Here is a 17,920-nt window from a genome sequence, read left to right on the forward strand (position 1 = left end):
ATGAAAAATCTCTTTAAATTCGTGTTTCCAAGTCACCTTTGATGGCCATTCATAAACCATTTGAATAGATGTGACTCTTGGAAATTATTTTCTGAAAATCTCCTCTGGTAATCGATTACAAGACTTGTGTAATCGATCATAGGCTTTAAAATTTGAATAAACTGCTGGTAATCAATTACCATCCATGTGTAATCGATTACACATTATAAATTTTGAATTCAAATTTCTAGTGACTGTTATAAACATTTTCAGCTGCTGGTAATTGATTACCAGAGAGTAAATCTCAATTTAAAATGATTTGGATAGAAGTCTTTGGCCAAACCTTTTGCTTTTTCAATTTGGAAACTTCTTCCTAAGATTCTAGAGATCAACTTGATCATATATCTTGATTTTCTTGGATTCTTGGATTCTTGTCTTGAATAAAACTTGGAAGCACTTGATCCTTTGGCATCATGAAAACATCAAAACATCTTGCTTCTACATAGGAGTCATTTGACTTAATCCATCAAAAACTCCTTCAACTATTTCTCGTCCTTGGAAAAATTCTTTTTGCAAGAATCAACTGCTTCTTTCATTCTTCCTCACTATGAGGCTATGAAAACAAGACAACGATGGTTACCTCATAGCCCTACACTGGGGCAATGAAAGGCACCATGCATAAACCTCAAGCGAACCTAAGGGCAGATTAGAAGTTTTCACCCAATAGGTTCCCTCCTACAAGGTCATGACGAAAGACAACGATTGGTACCTCAAAGCCTTACACTGGGGCAATGAGGGGCATCGTGCATGAGCCTCAAGTGAACCTAGGGGCAGATTAGAAGTTCTCACCCAATAGGGGGGGAAAAAACAAAAACAAATGAAAAAAAGAAATGAACAAATGAAAAAAAAATAAGTTGTCTAGCTGAAAAACCAACATGCTTTTGAAAAGAGATGACTTCCAACTTTTCTTTGAAAAAAATTCACTGATCATAACTAGTTTTTGAAAAAAATGTGTATACACCTGAGGGGTGAATGCTGTGAAAATTTTCCCGGACGCCCGAAATGGACTCGGATGAATGCACAAATTGATAAAAGAACATATTTTGGAAACATTGGGTTGACAAAAATAGAGGAAATGAATCATGAGCCCTAGCATCACATGACCATAAAAATTTGACACTTGAGTGTCCGCATCGGTGCATGCATGACCAGTTTTGCATAAAATTTCCAAATCATCATTTTTGCATTTGTGTCATGGAAATAATGTGGGGCATCCCTTTTATCCTTGAACCAAACCAAACCCTAACATGTATCATGTCTAGCCATTCTACAAGTCTTGAGCCGAAATCCTGACTCACCATAAACCTTGACCCAGGGCGAGAATGTCAATCCTTACCCTCGGAAGCAAAAAAAGAAAAAAAAGAAAAAAAAAGAAAAAGAAAAAAGAAAAAAAAAGTAATGTAAAAAAATGGCGACTCCGATGACATGCGGAGACAAATTATGGCAAAAGGTGTGCGGAATTCCCCAGTGGAGTCGCCAACTGTCGCAACCTACCCTTCGGCAGGAGGGCGACGCGTGACTCGCAGGATGCGTGTTCCACGAAAGGAATACGCACGGAGTCGCCACCAACGTTTATTTGAGGAAAACGTCGGAAAAGACGTGATCTACGAACTTTTAAGTGAAAGGTTCGGGAGTTGTATTTACGCACGGGGAAGGTATTAGCACCCCACACGTCCGTCCCAAGGGACGGCAGCCTTCAATCGAATGTGCAAACATGACCTTGATTTTTATGTTCCCTTTTTATGTCTTTATATCCTTTATACCTTTTTTATATTTTTTTTTCTCTTTTTGTGGTCGACAAGGGTGTTTCCCTTTGCTCCTACGTATTCCTCAATTGCGATGAGGAAATCAGACCTACGTAGTTCTTTCTTATCAAGTGATTCTTTTTTACTTAAAAGGTGATCATTTTAAGGCGTTGGACCTTGAAAATGATCCATTTTAGTTAGTAAGAAATTGAAATGATAAACTTCAAAAACCTATTTTTATGGACGAGCTTGACTAGGCGAGTTGATTTTAGCCTTAGTTTCACTTTAGTTATTAGTCAATTCAATTAAGAATGAGAAATCCCAAAGAGAAAACGTCCGATTGATTTTCCGCTTTATTTTACTAAAAGGTATTTTTTTTATTATTATATTATTTTTTACCTCTTTTTTTATTTCCAACGTGGTTACGGCACGACCGAACGGTCGGAATTCATTTTAACCGAAGTTAACGGATAATACAATTCAAACGATCGGTGAAAATTTATTTTATTTTTAGTTTAAGCGAGAAATGACTTAAATAAAATGGCTTAAGCACGTCAAAAGGGGGTATAGAAAGTAAATGAAACGAGAATAAAAATACACGAAACACAATGTGGACCACCATGGGTACATAGAATGAATCGAAAAGCTTGGTTCGAGGTACTTACCCGTTGAAGATCGAAGAACGATGAAGAACGAATGAAGAACGTCGAAGAACGGTCGAAACCTTCGCGAAATTCCTCACGGAAATGTTACGGAAACGTTTTGGAAGCGCCTCGGCTTGGATTCTCTTCACGGAAACAATTTTTCTAAGCAAATTCGAAAGAGAGAGAAGTGCCTAAGGGGTTGATCCCTTTTTCACTTCACTTCTCCCCCTATTTATAGAAAATTGGGGGAGAAGCTTGCCACCCAGCTCGCCCAGGCGAGCAGGGTTGCTTCCTCTAGAAGCAACAACCTTGTGGAGAAATCTTCTGGAGGGCCCAAGTGGGCCTGGTTGCTATTTGCACCCCCATTTTTACTAAGTACACCTCTTGCCTTTTTTGGTGATTCTTTTTTCGTAAAGTTACGGAAACTTATGAATTTCGTAACGATACTTGTTTTCTTTCCGTAATGTTACGGAACCTTGTGGATTACATAATCATCCCCTTTTTGACTTACGGAATGTTACAGAACCTCACTAATTGTGCAACGATGCTTCCATTTGATTTCCGGTGTGTCACGAAACCTTACGGATTGTGCATCAATATTTTCTTTTGTTTTCCGGCACATCCCAGAATTTTACAAATTGCCTAATGATGGGTGCCAAGCACCTCACAAGGACCAAACAAAAGTCGCATGTCATCAAGCAAAGGTCCCCGGACGAAATTAGGGTATGACAGTTGCCCCTCTTTACTTGTCTTTTATTGGAGATAAAAGGAAAGTAAAGATAAGACACTAATTTCGTTCCTCTCGGTTGACGAGAGTCGTGGGTGACTATAAAATTTCCGCATGCAAATGACTTGTTGTTCCCGGGGGAACAAAAGGTGCAGAAGACGATGTCAGTCTCTGCATGCTATCAGGCGTTCTGTCTTACAGATAGCAAAAGAATGTTTATACGAATAACCACTCGGGTATTTCCGCCCGTCAGCGTGACTCAAAAGTCAGTATGACAGATCTTGTAAGTGCGGAAGATGATGTAAATCTCCGCGTGTCAACAAGCTTGTCGGCCGCGATTGACGAAGGGTGCAGAATGACCATAATTTGTCTCTACGTGCCATCGTACACGACCGTGTCTGAATGGCAAAAGGTGTGCAGAATGACCATAATTTGTCTCCGCATGTCATCGGGCCCGCCGCCTCTGGATGACAAAAGGGTGCAGAATGACCATAATTTGTCTCTGCGTGCCATCGGACACGACTGTGTCTAAATGGCAAAAGGTGTGCGGAATGACCATAATTTGTCTCCGCATGTCATCGGGCCCGCCGCCTCTGGATGACAAAAGGGTGCAGAATGACCATAATTTGTCTCTGCGTGCCATCGGACACGACTGTGTCTGAATGGCAAAAGGTGTGCGGAATGACCATAATTTGTCTCCGCATGTCATCGGGCCCGCCGCCTCTGGATGACAAAAGGGTGCAGAATGACCATACTTTGTCTCTGCGTGCCATCGGACACGACTGTGTCTGAATGGCAAAAGGTGTGCGGAATGACCATAATTTGTCTCCGCATGTCATCGGGCCCGCCGCCTCTGGATGACAAAAGGGTGCAGAATGACCATAATTTGTCTCTGCGTGCCATCGGACACGACTGTGTCTGAATGGCAAAAGGTGTGCGGAATGACCATAATTTGTCTCCGCATGTCAACGGGCGCGCCGCCTTTGGATGACAAAAGGGTGCAGAATGACCATAATTTGTCTCTGCGTGCCATCGGACACGACTGTGTCTGAATGGCAAAAGGTGTGCGGAATGACCATAATTTGTCTCCACATGTCATCGGGCCCGCCGCCTCTGGATGACAAAAGGGTGCAGAATGACCATAATTTGTCTCTGCGTGCCATCGGACACGACTGTGTCTGAATGGCAAAAGGTGTGCGGAATGACCATAATTTGTCTCCGCATGTCATCAGGCCCGCCGCCTCTGGATGACAAAAGGGTGCAGAATGACCATGATTTGTCTCTGCGTGCCATCGGACACGACTGTGTCTGAATGGCAAAAGGTGTGCGGAATGACCATAATTTGTCTCCGCATGTCATCGGGCCCGCCGCCTCTGGATGACAAAAGGGTGCAGAATGACCATAATTTGTCTCTGCGTGCCATCGGACACGACTGTGTCTGAATGGCAAAAGGTGTGCGGAATGACCATAATTTGTCTCCGCATGTCAACGGGCGCGCCGCCTTTGGATGACAAAAGGGTGCAGAATGACCATAATTTGTCTCTGCGTGCCATCGGACACGACTGTGTCTGAATGGCAAAAGGTGTGCGGAATGACCATAATTTGTCTCCGCATGTCATCGGGCCCGCCGCCTCTGGATGACAAAAGGGTGCAGAATGACCATAATTTGTCTCTGCGTGCCATTGGACACGACTGTGTCTGAATGGCAAAAGGTGTGCGGAATGACCATAATTTGTCTCCGCATGTCATCAGGCCCGCCGCCTCTGGATGACAAAAGGGTGCAGAATGACCATGATTTGTCTTTGCGTGCCATCGGACACGACTGTGTCTGAATGGCAAAAGGTGTGCGGAATGACCATAATTTGTCTCCGCATGTCATCGGGCCCGCCGCCTCTGGATGACAAAAGGTTGCAGAATGACCATAATTTGTCTCTGCGTGCCATCGGACACCACTGTGTCTGAATGGCAAAAGGTGTGCGGAATGACCATAATTTGTCTCCGCGTGCCATCGGACACGACTGTGTCTGAATGGCAAAAGGTGTGCGGAATGACCATAATTACACTCTGCATGTCATCGGGCCCGCCGCCTCTGGATGACAAAAGGGTGCAGAATGACCATGATTTGTCTCTGCGTGCCATCGGACACGATTGTGTCTGAATGGCAAAAGGGGTGCGGAATGACCATAATTTGTCTCCACATGTCATCGGGCCCGCCGCCTCTGGATGACAAAAGGGAGAGCTATTTAGCCACAAAAAGTGAGGTCAAGAGGTTGTTTCGTGCTAAACAATCACTATACATCTTGTTTTGCAAAAATCAGATTTTGACCACTAACACTTTTGATGATTTTGAAGTGCCTTCTAGTGTTAAAACTCTTTTGTAGGATTTTCAAGACATGTTTCCATCAAATGTGCCAAGTGGACTAACACCTTTGAGGGGAATTAAGCATCAAATTGAAGTAATCCACAAGAAACCAAAGAGATTCAAAGACAAGTGGATGAACTCATTAGCAAAGGTTGGGTAAGAGATAGTATGAGTCCTTGTGCTGTCTCGGTGATTTTGGTCCCTAAAATGGATGGGACATAGCGCATGTGTTCCGATTGTAGAGCCCTTAATAACATCACCATTAAATATAGGCATCCTATACCTAGGCTTGATGATTTGCTTGATGAATTGCATGGTGCATGTTACTTCTCTAAAATCAATTTAGGATTAGAGAAGGGGATGAATGGAAAACTTCTTTTAAAACAAAATATGGTTTGTATGAATGGTTGGTTATGCCTTTTGGCCTAACTAACGCTCCTAGCACTTTCATAAGATTAATGAACCATATCTTGAGAGAGTTCATAGGAAAGTTCGTTGTGGTGTACTTTGATGATATTCTTATCTATAGCACTTCACTTGATTTGCGTATTGATCATTTAAAATCTATCTTGTGTGTGCTTAGAGAAGAACAATTGTATGCCAATCTTGAAAAATGCATCTTTTGTACTAACCATGTTGTGTTTCTTGGATTTGTTGTAAGTTCAAAAGGAGTGCAAGTTGATGAGGAGAAGGTTAGGGCTATTCAAGAATGGCCTACACCTAAGTCCATGACCGAGGTGAGGAGTTTTCATGGCTTAGCCAGTTTTTATAGACGATTTGTGAAGGATTTTAGCACATTGGCAGCACCTCTCAATGAAGTGCTCAAGAAAAATGTTGGTTTGAAATGGGGAGAGAAACAAGAAGAAGCTTTCAATGTTCTTAAGCAAAAGCTAACTAATGCCCCCATACTTGTTGGATCAAGTGGCCTCAGAATAATTAAGAAAGAGGGGTTGAATTAATTATTAGTGAACCTTTACTAATTAAAAATTTATCCTTCTTAATGTTACTAGATTCAATTAGGCTTTTACTACAAAGTTAAGAAAGTAAAGAACATAAATAGAGACTTAACCAAAAGTAAAAGCGATAACCCGTGCCTACATCCAGTCCCCAAGCGACATGTGCTCCTTGAGATTTCTTTTCAATCTTGTAAAAGCCTTTACAAGCAAAGATCCACAAGGGATGTACCCTCCCTTGTTCTCTTTGAACAACCAAGTGGATGTACCCTCCACTTGAACTGATCCACAAGAGATGTACCCTCTCTTGTTCTCAGTTTCAACAACCTAAGTAGATGTACCCTCTACTTGTACCACAGAGGATGTACCCTCCAATGTGTTAATATGAAGTTCTTAGGAGGTTAGTCCTTTGAAACTTTGTGAAGGGGAAACAAAAGATATCTCAGGCGGTTAGTCCTTTGAAATCTTTTGTTTAAGGGAAAGGGAAGAATCAAAAGAATTCTCAGACTGTGTCTTTTTGAATTCTTTGAAAAGGGAGAAAGGAGACACAAAAGAATTCAGGCGGTTAGTCCTTTGTTCTTTTGGAAAAGGGAGAAGAGGGACACAAAAAGAATTCAGGCGATTAGTCCTTGTCGAATTCTTTTTGGCAAAGGGATAAGAGAATGAAAAAGATGAATAGCACACTTTTGTTTTCTGTGAAAGAACAAGGTTTGCAAACCAGAAAACTTAGAAAGCTTTTGGCAAAGGAAGAAGAAGAAGAAGAAGTTCAAGAAGATGTTCAAAAGTATATATGAAAATTTATATCAAGTATTCAAAATGCAAGTCAAGGTCTTGCTTTTATAGACTCTTCATGTCTGGTCAAGAAAACCACTAGAAGAGTTATAACCTTGAGAAAACCATTGGAAGAGTTACATCTCTTCATTTTTATTCAAAACTTGTCACTAGTAATCGATTACCAAAACCATGTAATCGATTACACAAAGCATTTTATGAAAAGATGTGAGTCTTCACAATTGAATTTGAATTTCAAAGTTCAGATACACTGGTAATCGATTACCAATATATTGTAATCGATTACACCATTTAAAAAACAATTGGAACATTGCAAATTCAGTTAAAAGTTTTGAAATCAAACTTTGCCACTGGTAATCAATTACAGGAAACTGGTAATCGATTACCAGAGAGTAAAAACTCTTTTGAGAAAACAAAACTCTGCTATGTTTGTTTTTTGAAAAATCTTTTCAATACTTCCCTTGTGAAGTCTTCTTGATTTCTTCTCTTGAATCTTGAATTCATCTTCTCTTGAATCTTGAAATCAAACTTCTCTTGATTCTTGAATCTTCTTGATTTCTTCTCATGAAATTTGAAATTAATCTTGATCTTGAACTTGTTGACTCAATCTTGAAATCATTTTTTGGGCTTTTTGTCATCATCTTTGTCATCATCAAAACTAGTTGAATCAACTTGATTCTACAATACTTGCGTTGCCAAACTTTCAAAAATCTTTTGAAATTGAGTTTGATGCTTCAAATGTTGGGATTGGGGCTGTGTTGATGCAAGAAGGTCATCCAATTGCTTATTTTAGTGAAAAGTTAAGTGGTCCTACCCTTAACTATTCAACTTATGATAAGGAGTTGTATGCCTTAGTACGGGCTTTGAAAACATGGCAACACTATCTTTATCCCAAGGAATTTGTCATTCATAGTGACCATGAGTCCCTCAAATATATCAAGGGGCAAGGCAAACTTAACAAAAGGCATGCGAAGTGGGTGGAATTCCTAGAGCAATTCCCTTATGTTATCAAACATAAAAAGGGAAAAAGTAATATTGTAGTCGATGCTCTTTCTTGGCGTCATACATTACTTTCTATGCTTGAAACAAAATTGATTAGTCTTGAATGTTTGAAAAGCATGTATGAAAATGATGAAACTTTTGGAGAAATTTTTAAAAATTGTAAAAATTTTCAGAAAATGGTTTCTTTAGACATGAAGGCTTTCTTTTCAAAGAAAACAAATTGTGAGTGCCTAAATGTTCTACAAGAAACTTGCTTGTTTGTGAAGCACATGAAGGAGGTTTAATGGAGCATTTTGGGGTCCAAAAGACTCTAGAAACATTGCAAGAACATTTTTATTGGCCTCATATGAAAAAGGATGTGCAGAAATTTTGTGAACATTGCATTGTATGTAAAAAGGCAAAGTCAAAGGCAAAGCCTCATGGATTGTATACTCCATTGCCAATTCCGGAGTATCCTTGGATTGATTTATCCATGGATTTTATTTTGGGGCTACCAAAAACAAGCAGTGGTAGAGATTCCATTTTTGTGGTCATTAATAGGTTTTCTAAAATGGCTCATTTTATTCCATGTAAAAAAGTTGATGATGCTTCCCATGTGGCTGATTTGTTTTTCAAGGAGATTGTGAGAGTCCATGGTTTGCCAAGGAGCATTGTTAGTGATAGGGACTCTAAGTTCCTAAGCCATTTTTGGAGGACTTTGTCGGACAATTTGGGCACTAAATTGTTATTTTCAACCACTTGTCACCCACAAACCAATGGGCAAATGGAAGTTGTTAATAGGACATTGGGAACTTTGCTTAGGACAGTTTTGAGGAAGAACTTAAAAATTTGGGAAGCTTGTTTACCCCATGTTGAATTTGCTTACAATAGAGCTATTCATAGCACTACTAATTGTTCTCCTTTTGAAGTTGTTTATTGTTTTAACCCACTAACTCCTTTTGATCTTTTGCCTATGCCTAATGTTTATGTTTTTAGGCATACAGAAGGTCAAGCAAAGGCGGACTATGTGAAGAAGTTTCATGAGAGAGTCAAAGATCAAATTGAGAGGAAAAATAAAAGCTATGCTAAACAAGCCAACAAAGGGAGAAAGAAGGTTGTCTTCAAACCCGGAGATTGGGTTTGGGTGCACATGAGAAAAGAAAGGTTTCCGGAACAAAGGAAATCAAAGCTTCAACCAAGGGGAGATGGACCATTTCAAGTGCTTGAAAGAATCAATGACAATGCTTACAAAGTTAAGCTACCCGGTGAGTATAATGTTAGTTCCACCTTCAATGTCTCTGACTTATCTCTTTTTGATGCAGATGGAGAATCCGATTTGAGGACAAATCCTTCTCAAGAGGGAGAGAATGATGAGGAAATGACCAAGAGCAAGGGCAAGGATCCACTTGAAGGACTTGGAGGACCTATGACAAGGGTTAGAGCAAGGAAAGCCAAGGAAGCTCTTCAACAAGTGTTGTCCATACTATTTGAATACAAGCCTAAGTTTCAAGGAGAAAAGTCCAAGGTTGTGAGTTGTATCATGGCCCAAATGGAGGAGGACTAAATGGCACCACTTTGTCTCAATTTTAGAGTGTTTAGTTTGTCTAAATAATGGCCCAATCCTTGTAAAGTTGGCTGACCAAAAATATGTTTTGGGTTAATCAACTAAAAGGACTTTAGTTAGGTTTAGTTCAAGTTGTAATAAGGGCCCAATTGGAAACCTAGGCATCAGCCTTTTGGGAGACCAAATGGTGGCTGACTTGATGGCTGTTGGGGGTGACTTTTGGTTGCCACAATTTCAGTTACACTCAGACATTAAGTTCTTTTAATTCTAGGTTAGTGGATCATTACTAAAATTTGATGTAAAGCTTCTATATAAGCTGAACCATTTTATCAATAAACACAAGTTGTGTTTTATTCAGAAAATTAGAATTTATCTCTTTTATGTTAGTAAGAGTGATTCTCCTAAGTTCTTGAGTGATTCAAGAACACCCTGGCTATATCAAATGACTTTCACAACCTTTGTGTGCTTCCCTCGCCGAAAAGAGTGATTCTTTCCTTCCTTTCTTCTTCAACCTTGTTCTTTCAAACCATAATTCCAGAAAATCCACTTCTACCCAGAATTATCTCGTGGCCATAACTCCCATTTTAGTGCTAAAACTAAGTGATTCTTGAGCCTAAATTGAATTTCAAAACGAGATCTTTCACCTCATTTTGGAATCACCTCATTTGGAGCCTTGTAGCTTGAGTTATTGTCATTTCTATATTTTTGTCTCTCACCACTTAACCTACGTTTTTTTTTCATTTCATTCTTCCATTTTATCCCAAGAACCACCTTATTAAGTCCCACGAAATTAGCCACCGCCCAACCCTTAAATCTTGCCAATTTTCCATGATTTCATTAATCAATTTCCGCATTTTCCATCAAGGTTTAATCCTAGATGATCCTAAGTCAGCCTTTGTGCAATGAAGGTTCATATCACCTCACCTTCAAAGGACTACGTGTCCTTACCTTCAAAGGACTACATGTCCTCGCCTTCAGAGGGCTGCGTACCCTCACCTTTAGAGGACTACACATCGTCACCTTTAGAGGACTACACGTCCTCGCCTTCAGAGGACTACATGTCCTCGCCTTCAGAGGACTACATGTCCTCGCCGTTAGAGGACTACACGTCCTCACCTTCAGAGGACTACACGTCCTCACCTTTAGAGGACGACACGTCCTCGGCTTAAGAGGACTACACGTCCTCACCTTCAGAGGGCTGCACGCCCTCGCCTTCAGAGGACTACACGTCCTCACCTTTGGTGGACTACACGTCCTCTCCTTAAGAGGACTACACGTCCTCACCTTCAGAGGACTACACGACCTCGGCTTCAGAGGACTACACATCCTCACCTTTATAGGGCTACACGCCCTCGCCTTCAGAGGACTACACGTTCTTGCCTTCAGAGGACTAGACGTCCTCACCTTCAGAGGACTACACGTCCTAGCCTTTTGAGGGCTACACGTCCTCACCTTCAGAGGACTACACGCTGTCCCCTTCAGAGGATTACACGTCCTCACCTTCAAAGGACTACACATCCACGCCTTTCAGAGGGTTGTGTACCCTCAACGTCAGAGGACTACACGTCCTCGCCTTCATAGGACTACATGTCCTCGCCTTCAAAGGACCGCACGTCCTCCCCTTTAGAGGGCTACACGCCCTCCCTTTCAGAGGGCTACACGCCCTCCCCTTCAGAGGGCTACACATCCTCAGCTTTCGAGGACTACACATCCTGACCTTCAGAGGGCTGCACGCCCTTACCTTCAGAGGGCCACACGTCCTCGCCTTCATTAGGATACACGCCTTGATGAGAATCATGAAACTGGCCAATTACAGGCTAAAGGCCCAAGTGGAGAAGGACGAAGGCCCATGTGGAGAAGGACAAAGCCCCTAAGTGGAGAAGGATGAAGGCCTAGAGGCAGAGACACTATCAAGACAATTCATTGTTGCTAAAGGCCCAGACTAATTTGAAGGCCCAAGTTAAATATGTTTTTAGTTATATTTTTTATTTATTGGAATATTGGCCCAACTATTTAGAGGGCCCATGTCTATTTTTATCTTTTTGTTCAGATACACTATAAGTATTGGTTTTTGTTTTCCATAAAGAAAACTTTTGGCATTTGATAAAATTTGGTGAGAGCTTCTCTCTGGGTTCCTTGTTGAACCAACCTCAGACTTATCAAGGTAATCCTTGTGGCGTCTACTCTGACTTATCTTCCTTCACCAGAAGTGGGGTTTACCCCGCCTTATCTTCCCTCATCGGAAGTGGCGTCATCCAAATCTCCGTAGCCTGTATCAAACGTTCCACCCCGTAAGGTTCAGATCACACCTTCACCTTTATAGGACTACACGTCCTCGCCTTAAGAGGACTACATGTCCTCGCCTTCAGAGGGCTACACATCCTCGCTTTCTGAGGGCTCTACATCTGCACCTTCATAGAACTCAAGGTCCTCCACCCTTAATGCTTAATCGAGGCTTGTGCTCCCGGGTGAGGGGCCAGTAGTTTCCTTTTATTGGTTCCTAGGCCAACCCCCTAATCTTGGAGGGCAGCCAACTATGCGAGCACAGCCAGAGGAGGGGGCTATCGCCCAGCTACTATGCATACCAGGGCAAGATTTTGCCCAAACCGCTGCAGGGAGACGAGTGTAGATCATGCACTAACACATGGATGATGTTGCTACTTAATAACATTTTGCCCAATGACCACCACTCTGATCTCCCCCTACTGAAGTGTCAGCTGATTTATGCCATCATGACATAGGTAAGTTTGCACATGGCTTAACTGGTCTCTGATGCCATCTACTGTTTGCAGGGATCGCGCCCGCAAGACACCCAGTGGACCCGAAGAAGTCCAATAGGGCCCTGGGGTTCTAGCTCTGATTACGAGCCTCTATCAGTTCTACGGAGTGACCACCACTCTGATCTCCCCCTACCGAAGTGTCAGCTGGTTTATGCTATCATGACATAGGTAAGTATGCACGTGGCTCAACTGGTCTCTGATGCCATCTACTGTTTGTAGGGATCGTGCCCGTAAGACACCCAATGGACTCGAAGAAGTCCAATAGGGTCCTGGGGTTTCCAGCTCTGATTACGAGCCTCTTTCAGTTCTACGGAGTGCCCATCGCCCCCAGCAAGTTCATCAGGCCCCCTACTAACCGAGCTTTCATCAAGAAGTACTGCGCCCCTAGGCAGGCGCAGGGCGAGACACCATAGCAGCCTGGGGATGGCCGGCAGCGGGCAACAAACGCACCGCCGCCACCTCTAGAGCCCCTCAGCTCATCTACAAAGGCTGGAGCGTTGCCTACGACCCGTGGCCGACCAACAGGTGACCAAGTCCAAAGATAAAGGTAAGCAAAAGTACTAGGCCCGTGACCGACAAGTCATCACGTGTCCATCTCAAGACGTTAAAGAAGCGCTACTAGGAGGCAACGTAGAATTGGCTACGAAGAAGCTCCCCGCGAAGCGGTCCAGGAAGGGCACCATTGAAGAGGATTCCAGTGTGGCCTCACAACCTGACACAAGCTTTGACAAACACCGATTCTAGAGCATGGAACATCAATAGCATTTCGAGGCCATCAAAGGATGGTCATTCCTCAGACAGAGACAGGGCCAGCTGAGGGATGATGAATTTCTGCACTTCCTTGGACGATGCGGAGCCATACAACCGACATCACCAAACTTGTGATTTATCCATCATTAATGCTTTCAATTCTTCTATTATTTTGTTATTTCCCTTGTGATCTAACATTATCTGCTTCCAATTATTATGTCCATTGTGATTAAACTGAACATGCAGTTATTTGTCGCATTGCGAGTAATTTATCGATTTGGGCATATGGTCGTACTTACTTTATGATGATTTGTCTGAAACACAAAAAAATGTGTAGGTCTTGTGCACTTTCGTTCGCACGCCTTTTTCAAAAAGAAATAACTTCCAGCTTTTCTTTGAAAAAGATTCACCGATCAAAACAAAGGGTTTTGTTAAAAAAATGTGTATACACTGAAGGGTGAATGCTGTGAAAATTTTCTCTCAACACCCAAAATAGACTTGGATGAATGCATGAATTGATAAAAGAACATGTTTTGGAAACACTGGGTTGACTTAAATAGGAAAAATGAATCCTGAGCCCTAGTGTCACATGACCATAAAAACTTGATGCTTGAGTGTCCACATGGGTGCATGCATGACCAGTTTTGCATAAAATTTCCAAATCATCATTGTTGTAGTGTGTCATGGAAATAAATGTGGGACATCCCCTTTATCCCTGAACCGCTGGCCAAACCAACACCTAGACATACATCATGTCCGGCCATTCTGTAAGCCTTTTGACCCAAGATCTCAAACCACCATAAACCTTGATCCAGGATGAGAATTTCCATCCTTGTCCTCGGAATAAGGAACAATGTGGTCTCCCAAGAAAAAAAAGTCATTCACTATTGAGCTGCTAACACGCTTCCAGAACAAAGAAAGTTCCCGATCAAAGATCCGAAGAAAACAAAAGAAAAAGAGAAATTCCCGATCAAAGATCGGAAGAAAACAAAAGAAAAAGAAAAGTTCCCGATCGAAGATCGGAAGAAAACAAAAGAAATATACAGAAAGGTCTTCGGACCAGACAATATTTGAATTGTCACAAGCTAATAAGAAAAGAAAGGAAACCACGACTTGAAGTGGTCCTCTCCCTTTGATTGCCAACCAAAATCCTGTGCATCGATGACTTTTTCGCCCCGCACTAAACAAAAACAGAAAAGGAAAAGGCCAAAACACTCAAAGCCAAATTTCCCACCAGAAAAACACCATTCCCAAAAAAGTCCTATTGATCCGTGATCACGCATGTAATCTTTGATTTGATAGGAAATGATTTGCAAAATCAAGTCATGACATATCTATGGTTCGGAATTAGGATAAAACACTTACCTGTGTGAGATTGATACACTTTGAGTGATTTTCTTCTATTTTGTTGGACCCAGTGTTTCCTCTAAATGGTCTTTTAGAAACGAAACGATAACATCCAAAATCTCATTTATGGTTATGAGAAAATTTCATCAGTATACTCTCCTTCCCCGATAGACACATTTTTTTTCACCAAAAATTATATGTTGCTCTGATCAGTTGGAGGTTTTGTTTCTTTACTAAAGCATGTTCGCATTTTAGTGAAAGAACACCGAGACTATTTTAGTCTCACATCACAAAATCAAGAACTACGTAGGTCTGAGTTTTTCATCACAAATTGAGGATACGTAGGAGCAAAAGCCTCACTTTTGTCGACCGCCCCAACTTTTGCTATCGTGACCTGTGAGTCCGTTGGCACGCGGAGACACCCTATACGGTAACCCGCACACACTCGTTTGCTATCTCTCAGACTCAAAGTCCGGTAGCATGCAGTGACTAACGTCGTCATCTGCACCTTTTGTCAACAAGAGGCAAGCGACCTCGTTGACATGCAAAGACTAACGTCGTCTTCTGCACCTTTTTCATCCAGAGACAGCGAGTCCAATGACATGCGGGAGTACCTTATGGTTATCCACACCTTTTGTAAACCAGAGGCAAGCGAGCCCATTGACACGCAGAGACTAACGTTGTCAGCTGCATCTTTTGTCAACCAGAGGCAAGCGAGCCCGTTGACACGCAGAGACTAACGTCATCTTCTGCACCTTTGTCATCCAAAGATGGTGAGTCCGATGACATGCGGGGGTACCTTATGGTTATCTGCACCTTTTGTCAACCAGAGGCAACCGAGCCCGTTGACACACAGAAACTAATGTCGTCTTTTGCACCTTTGTCATCCAGAGACAACGAGTTCGATGACATATGGAGATACTTTATGGTTATCAGCACCTTTCGTCAACCAAGGCGAACAAGTCCGATGATATCGGGATGATGTTGGTCGTCCGATTCTGATTATTTTGAAAATCTTTGCAGGTTTTACTTTCGTCATCCAGAGACATTCAAGTCCAACGACGTGCAAGATTCTTCTCTGCTAGGCAGGGACGATGGAGTTCGATAGCATGTGGAAACGTCATGGTTATCTCGTTTTATCGCTTTCAAGGCACTGAAGTTTTGCTGACGCTCCGAATGATGTTCCACTGGTTGGGATACTGATTGGCTGAATGATGTTCCGCTCGAACGAAATTAGTGTCTTATCTTTACTTCCCTTTTATCACCAATAAAAGATAAGTAAAGAGGGGCAACTGTCATACCCTAATTTCGTTCGGGAGTACTTGCGGTCGGTCCTTGAACCTTGTTTGCTCCCTTCATAACCCTCAAAACAAGCATCATTATGTAATCCATAAAGTTTCACAACATTCCAGAAGGAAAACGAGCATTGTTGCGTAATCCGTAAAATTTCGCAACATTCCAAAAGGAAAACAGCTAAAAAACACAAAAACATAGGGGTGAACTTATCAAGTTAAAGGTGTAAATAGCAATTATCAAATCAGGGCCCTTCTAGAGGATTCTGGGCATTTCCTTGCATAAGGTGGAAGCAACCTAGCTCGCCTGGGCAAGCTGGGTGGCAACCACCTCCCTCGTTTTGTTGAAAAATGGCTTCCGGGGCTTCCGTAATGCTTCCGTAAAATTTCAGAAAACCTTGGGTAAGCATATTTCACTTGATATTGGTGAAAGGAAAGAGGAAAAACAAGAAAATCAAGTCCTATATGCTTCCGTAAGGCTTCCGTAACTTTTTCATAAATTACGAAAAAGGAGGGGTGCATTTATCAAGATAGGGGTGCAAATAGCAATTTTCAAATCTTCGAATTTGGGCCCTTCCAGAACATTTTGGAAGATGGGTTACTTAAGGAGGAAACAACCTAGCTCACCTGGGCGAGCTGGGCAGCAACCTCCTCCCATTTTTCCTATTAATAGGCGAAGGGGGGCTATTCCAAAGGGTCCCTAACCCCCTTGGCTATGCATTTCAGCTGTTTTGGGTGAAAAAACTTGTTTCTGTGAAGAAATCCAAGCCGAGGTGCTTCCGTAATGCTTTCGAGACGTTTTCGTGAGCAATTTCGTGAAGATTTTCCGTCGTTCTTCATCCGTTCTTCATGCGTTCTTCGTTCTTCAACCGGTAAGTTTTTGAATCCGAGACTTTCAATTCATTTCTTGTTTTGTTGGCCTTCATCGTTATTTTGTTCACTTTCGGTTTTCTTTTCTTCCATTTTTAACAAGCTTTAACCGATCGTTTAAGCCGTTATCTCGCCTAATAAGTGATAAAATGAATTTCAACCGATCATTTGCGTTGTAATCTCATTTAATCATTGTTAAAGCAAAATCTAACTGATCGTTCACACTGTAACCACGATTAAACCAAAAAAGGAAAAATAATAATAAAATAATGAAAATATCTTGAAAAAATAATAATAAAATAATAAAAATATCTTTGAATAAAATAATCAAACAAATCAATCGGACGTTTTTCATTGGAAGTTTCCTTGAATGAATTGACTAATAACCAAAGTGAAACTAAGGCTAAAATCAACTCACAAATCAAGCTTTGTCCGTAAAAAATCACTAAAAAGCATTTTAAGGTCCAACGCCTTAAAACGGTCCTCTTTGCTTTTATCGGTTAACATGGATCGTTCAAAAGCATAAAATCAACATGTAACTTTACCACTTTTGCAAGAACTATGTAGGTCTGATTTCCTCATCGCAATTGAGGATATGTAGGAGCAAAAGCCCCACTTTTGTTGACCACCCCAAGAGATCATTAATGGTCAAACGCCTTAACGTTTCTCTCCTTTCAAATACCAAGAGATCGTTAATGGTCCAATGCCTTAACATTTCTCTCCTTTCAAAAACCAAGAGATCGTTAATGGTCCAACGCCTTAACGTTTCTCTCCTTTCAAAACCAAGAGATCATTAATGGTCCAATGCCTTAATGTTTCTCTCCTTTCAAAAGAATCAAAAGATCGTTTAATGGTCCAATGCCTTAAACGAATTATGTGCGGTTAAAATTGATCTTGTGGAAAAAGATCAAAACAACTTAACCAACGTTTAGTTCTGAAAGAACTACGTAGGTATGATTTCCTCATCACAATTGAGGAATACGTAGGAGCAAGGGAAATACCCTTGTCGACCACAAAAAGATAAAAAAATACAAAAGGCATACAAAGACATAAAAACGTAAAAAAGGGAAAATA

Source organism: Glycine soja, chromosome 11 (genome assembly GCF_004193775.1).
Source record: "Glycine soja cultivar W05 chromosome 11, ASM419377v2, whole genome shotgun sequence".
In the NCBI taxonomy this organism is placed as follows: domain Eukaryota; kingdom Viridiplantae; phylum Streptophyta; class Magnoliopsida; order Fabales; family Fabaceae; genus Glycine; species Glycine soja.